Source organism: Triturus cristatus, chromosome 1_1 (assembly GCF_964204655.1).
Source record: "Triturus cristatus chromosome 1_1, aTriCri1.1, whole genome shotgun sequence".
Taxonomy (NCBI): Eukaryota; Metazoa; Chordata; class Amphibia; order Caudata; family Salamandridae; genus Triturus; species Triturus cristatus.
In genome coordinates this window covers 29,880,230-29,886,814 of record NC_140579.1, presented here as the reverse complement: position 1 = coordinate 29,886,814, position 6,585 = coordinate 29,880,230, and the positions used below count along the sequence as shown (strand labels likewise).

At 48.8% G+C, this 6,585-nt stretch overlaps 1 pseudogene; it reads left to right on the top strand.

Moving 5' to 3' along the window:
- Positions 1–1,261: 1,261 nt before the first annotated feature.
- Positions 1,262–3,035, top strand: LOC146869230 (uncharacterized; annotated as a pseudogene).
- The last annotated feature ends 3,550 nt before the right edge of the window (positions 3,036–6,585 follow it).

Here is a 6,585-nt window from a genome sequence, read left to right as displayed (position 1 = left end):
TTCCTGCAAAAATAGGATACCCAGATAATTGAACGTCTTCACTTGCTCTAGTTTGTGTCCTGCTGCGAAATATGTTTTGCCCTTGTTTTTCCTCCTGCCACAGACCATAGTGTATGTTTTTGTTAGATTCAGTTTTAGGTCTCTGCCCTCCATAAAGGTTAAAAACTGCTAATCAAAAGCTGAAGTCCGTTTGCTGTTCGAGACTACAACACTTTGTCAACTGCATATAATAAAATGGGGGTGATGCATGAGCCTATTCTGGGTGCATCTGCCTTTACCCCCTGTAATAGACCATCCACAACCGGACAAGGATGCATCCCTGTCTGATTCCTCATGTTACCCAATTTGCCTGTGCATTTCCTATTTTTCCGAAAATGTGCAGCAGCTGTTAGAGATAGTGTGACGAGGGGGAGGCGGTGAAGGACCCCGGGGGCACCAGGCCGCTACTGCCGGTACTGACTCTACTCACGGCTTGAAGGACCCAAAAGCGCCGGAAGTGAACACAGAAAGGAGAGACCGGGAGGAGCGGAGCGAGGAGCAGAGCGAGGAGCGGAGCGAGGAGCAGAGCGAGGCGAGGAGCGAAGGAGAGACAATGGCAGAAACCCGAGGCTACGCCGGGAAATGCCCCGAGGAAGGTCCCAAGGACGAGGCAGCCGGGACCCAGGAGCCGGGTCCCGGCTTCAGGCAAGTAGCGGATAAGACCGGGAGTTGGCACATCCACATGTCCTGCTCAGGACTATAGACCCCCCCCCGTAAGGTAAAGAAGGGACAGAGTAGGGCCGGGCTTTCACCCATCTCCAGCGGGACTCGCCTGACGATAAGGGTCCGGGGACGACGGAAGGTTAAAAGTCCATGCCTTAGAGGGAACAGGGAAGGGTAACCCCAAACACCTCTAAGCCGGTAGGGAGGAAAGGACGGATACTAATCGCCCGCTGTTTCTTTTTCTCCGAGGGGACGCCTGGCAGGACCACGCCCAAGGAACCGAGCGGCAGCGACGCTGAGAGGTTAAAGACGGCAGAAGAGCCCAACGGCAACGCAAAAGACCCCTCCCAACCAGAGATTGCCCTTTCTGGATCCCTTGTCCTGTAACCTTGGACAGCTGTCCGGGGAAACAATAAAATCACAAATCAAACCCCAGCAGTAGACTCCTCTGATCTGTGGGGCGGGAGCGTGACAGTGGTGTCAGAAGTGGGATCCAGGACCGATCCACCACGCCCGACTACTCATGCCCCTGGTCACGGTGGAACGCTCCCATACCACCATGTCGCAGCCCATAGGCTTGAACGACATGCTGGCCCAATTGGCCGAAGGACAACGCCATTTGCAACTGGTCGTGGAAGCCCAGTCTACGGAAGCCAAAAAGGACAGGGAGATATTACAAGAGGCCCTACAAGCCCAAGCGGGGCTCTTGGTACAGAATCAAGCCGTCCATGATACTGCTATCCAGAAATTGACGGACACTATTGCCAGCACCAAGGTACATCCAAATGTCCCCAGCTCCATACTACAAAAATACAGAACCGGCGAGGATCCGGACTTCTTTTTTACGAACTTCGAGCGGGTGGCGAGCACGGCCCAGTGGCCTATGGAACAATGGGGCCAATACTTCGCCCCCCTACTGTCCGGCGAGCTCCAAACGACGTACCAAGCCGCTAACCCCTCTGGTACCACGCCCTATGATATTATTAAAAAAAAACATTATGGAACGCCTCGGCTGCGATCAGGAGCAGTATTGTAGTCGGTTTCGAAAGGAGAAATGGCAACCCCAAGACAACCCCCGAGCGTTTTACTACCGGATACAGGACCTAGGGACTCGGTGGCTTCAGCCCCATACGAGTAGCAAGGAAGAGATAGTGGACAAGGTACTGTTGGAGCAATATATCGACGGTCTCCCCCCATTGACCAGGGCCTGGGTTAAACAACATCCCAACCTAACCGTACCCCACACTATAGAACTAGCCTGTGCCCACCAACGGTCACCAGAAGCACGACTCTTCACCCCCAGAATTCCCACCTCAATCATACACCGCTGGAGGGCAACCGTCCCTAGCCCTGTTCCCTCAACCCCGCGCCCTCTTCTTGATCCCAGACTCATGCCTCGATCGGAAGGGAAAGGCGGTATTCAGGGACCCCAGTGTTTTCATTGTGCGGAATGGGGCCACATCTCCCGCAACTGTCCACAGAAGCCCGCTACAATCGAACCCATGGAAGTCGGATACACCAAAGGCAGGGTGCTATGGGCCGGAGAGGGTGAAGCGGCCTATCGCTTGACCCTTAAGGTGAATCAGACCGATACCCGGGTCCTCGTTGACTCGGGGTGTCATCATTCAGTGATAACGCAGGAACAAGTACAGGCCCATCAATGGCTAGAAGGGGAAGGAGTGGTCATTACGTGTGTACACGGGGACCAGAAACGCTATCCTGTGGCTAGAGTAACCCTGGAATACGGAGAACAGATAGCCACGATCCGAGTAGGGGTCATTCCACACCTGGTCGAGGACATGATCATAGGAACTGATTACGAGGACTTCTCTGCTCTCTTATCCAGGGCGATAGAGGAAAGAGAGACCCAACGGTGGCTTATGGAAGCCCCGTTGTCAACTGTAGACCTAGAGCCGGGGGTGTGCAAGACAAGGAAAACACGTTGAGAAAAGAGAGAGCAAAACCGGATCACGGTGTTACACGGCCAAGCTAACCCCCCTTCTATCCCCTCGGATGCGGAGGAAGAACCAGGACCTACCGGCAGCTTTAGGGCCGAACAAAGGGAGGATCCAACACTGGGACATGCATGGGCCCGGGCCATAGACGACAAAGACAATCAGGTAGGCCCCTGTTTTGTGATATCAAAAGGGTTGCTATATAGAAAAATAACGAAACCCGATGGACCACTCCGACAGCTCCTGGTACCCCTACCGTTTCGCACTCAGGTTCTCTACTTAGCCCATAACCAGGTGGGAGGGGTCACTATGGTAAAGAGAAAACGGAGGAATACCTCTTACGCCGATTTTATTGGCCCGGGGTCTTCTCCGACATAAGGCGGTACTGCGCCGCCTGCGCCAGATGTCCAACCCCCCTCACATACCCAAAGCCCCATTATACCCTCTTCCAGTGATTGACGTCCCCTTTTCCCGGGTGGGAATGGACTTGGTCGGTCCCCTTATCACCTCGGCCTGGGGGTATCAGTACATCCTGGTACTAGTCGATTATGCGACCCGGTACCCGGAGGCCTTTCCCCTTACCAGTATGTCCACGAACAGCGTCGCCCAAGCCATGTTGACCTTCTTCAGCAGGGTGGGGTTCCCCAAAGAACTACTCACTGACCAGGGGACCCCGTTTATGTCAAAATTGATGGCTCAGATCTGCTCCCTGCTAGGGGTACGCCAAATACACACCTCTGTCTACCACCCCCAAACAGACGGCCTGGTAGAAAGATACAACCAGACCATAAAGACCATCCTGAAAACAACAGTGTCAGAGACGGGACGGGACTGGGACCGACAACTACCACTAACATTGTTCGCCATCCGAACACATACCCAGTCCTCCACGGGTTTTAGTCCCTTTGAATTGGTTTTCGGGAGGAAGCCCAGGACCCTAGTAGACATGATAGCCAAAAGGTGGGAAGAAGAGGAGGACGAGAACAGGACTCTACTCGACTATGCGACACAGCTAAAAGATAAGCTTTCTTCTCTCTGGGACAGGGTGAGGCACAATTTAGAAGCAGCCCAACAGAAACAAAAAAAGCATTACGACCGACAAACCGTTCTTCGACAGTTCACGGTGGGTGACAGGGTCTTACTCCTCCTTCCCTCTTCTGACAACAAACTTCTGGCCCGCTGGCAGGGCCCTTACGTTGTGTTTGCCCAAGTCACACCCGTCACTTATCGCGTAGCCGTACCCCACTCAGAAAAAAGGGGACAAATATGATGGGATCCCTGCAGATTTGTACAAAGCAAACATAGAGATCTGGGGACCCATGTTGGTACAACTTTTTAACGCAGCCTTTGCAAGGGGTTTAAACCCGTCTTGGTTCGTTTCGGTCATTGTACCTATATACAAGAAGGGAGATAGACAAAGTTGTATATGTTATAGACCAATCTCCCTTCTAGACTCATCTATAAAAATCCTTGAGAGAATCATTCTGGCAAGATTACAAACTTGGGCTGAGGAGAATGAGATAATGAGCGACTTACAGTATGGATTTCAAAAGGGCATTGGTACTGTTGATCAATGTTTAAATTTAATGATTTTGCAAACAAAATATACGAGGATAAAGGGCGAACGTCTTTATTTTACGTTTGTTGATCTCATGTCGGCATTCGATTGTGTGTCACATGCGAAACTATGGGCAATTCTGAGAGAGCTGGGTGTGGAAGATTCCATTATCTGCTTTCTGAGAGAATTATATTCAGGAGCCACAGCATCGGTTCGTTATGGTAGGGGGGGCCAATGTACTAGAAAATTTGGGGTGGGTCGTGGTGTACGACAAGGGTGCGTTTTGGCACCTTTTTTATTCTTGGTCTACATAAATGGACTTGAGCATCGCCTGCTGCAGGAGTGCAGGGATATGCCTAGAGTTGGGACGAGGTCAATCCCTGCACTCTTGTATGCGGACGATGCAGTCCTAATGGCCCGTACCCCCTTGGCCCTACAAAATATGTTAATAACTTTTGAGAAGTTTATGTCAAGTTTAGACCTAAAAATTAATTGTAGTAAAACCTTCTCCATGAACTGTGGCATTAGGCCAGGAAAGCAGATAAAAGAATGTTCATAAATAATGTTCCACTGGAATATACTTCTACTTTCCCTTACCTTGGTATTTTGTTCCATGAATCCGGGGCATGGACTAGTGCTGTAAAGGCCAGAACCCTTTTGTTCTTAAAAACTATAATGGCCTTTAAGAATTTTATTAAAAAGTTGGGCAAGAAACCGATAAAAGAAATTTTAACAATATATAAAGCCACGTGCACATCGGTAGCCCTATATGGCTCGGGTCTTTGGGGGTATTCCAATATAGACTCAATTCAAATAGCCGAGAACAGGTTTATGAGGGATGTCCTGATAGTACCACAAAGTGTGGCGACTTACATCTGTCATACTGACGTTGGACAACCTCATATATCAAACTTAATTAGAACACAACCCATTCTTTTGTGGCATAGGGTATGGACAACAAATGAGTGTGTTATGAATCGGGCTATACTACAGGATGTGCTAAGATTGGATAATGTGGGTGGATCTGATTGGCTAAACTACGTTAAACACTTTCTTGATGAAATTGGCTGCCAACATTATTTTGATGACCCACCTTCAATGGGCAATATATCCAAAAAATTGTTGAATAAGCTATGTATGGAATACCTCGAGGAAAAGAGAAGGCGAGAGGAAATGAAGAAAACAACAGTAACCTCACATCTCTTGTTGTTAATTGGTAACAAAGTACAGCCATATTTAACCCTGCCGATGTCAAATTATGATCGATTTCTATTGACCCGTTTTAGACTAAACATTGTTTTTAGACTCTTGTCCTTCCCAGTAATGAATTAATGGATGCGAAATTTGCCTATGTGCCCGTGTGATGATTCCTCAACTCAATCTGATATCCATATATATATTTTTTTTTAATCTTTATATTTTATCACGTAGGAAATTCATTGTCCCACTCCTCAAAGAGTTGAAAATAAATAAATGTCGCCCAGCCTTTTTAGAACTTCAGAGAATGGATACTGTTTTAACTGTTACTGCAGTTTTAAGTTTTTTAAACATGTTTTTAAATTACGGAAAACTATGGGTTTTGATGAAATATATTAGATCTGTTTTCCCTTACATTTTCCCGCTGCAAATTGTAATTTGATATGTTGCTTTTATGGTTTTTGTTTTTAAGCCGAATAAAGTACTTTTTGAACTTTGAACTTGTGCTTGCCCAAGTCACACCCGCCACTTATCGCGTAGCTGTACCCCACTCAGGAAAAAGGGGACAAATATATCACGTTAACCTGCTAAAGAAATGGATCGCTGATCCCGATGACAGGACCCAAACCCCTACAAACCTGTTTATTACTGACAGCAAACCACTAGAGATACCCTTTCCCGAGGCAGGTAACACCCAAAACGATAGGGACATCCCCAAAGGGTCCTGCTTGACACCAGTACAAAAAACCGACCTCCAGTCCCTTCTCGACTCCTATTCAGACGGATTTCCGGCCAAACCCGGGACAACTCACCTCGTCCAACACGATATCCTGACAGAGGGGACCAGCCCAATCCGACAAAGGCCTCATAGGATCCCCGAGGCTAGACGACAAATAGTAGAAAAAGAGGTAGTGGATATGTTGGGGAGCGGAATCATCGTGCCTTCCCACAGCCCTTGGTGTTCCCCTATTGTACTGGTCCCAAAACCCAACGGCACAGTACGCTTCTGTGTAGACTTTAGGCGCCTTAACAGCGCCTCCCGCTTTGACTCATACCCCATGCCCCGTGTCGATGAACTCATAGAGAGGTTAGGGACGGCCCGATACATTAGCACGTTGGACTTAACCAAGGGTTACTGGCAAATCATGCTCACGCCTCAGGCCCAAGAGAAAA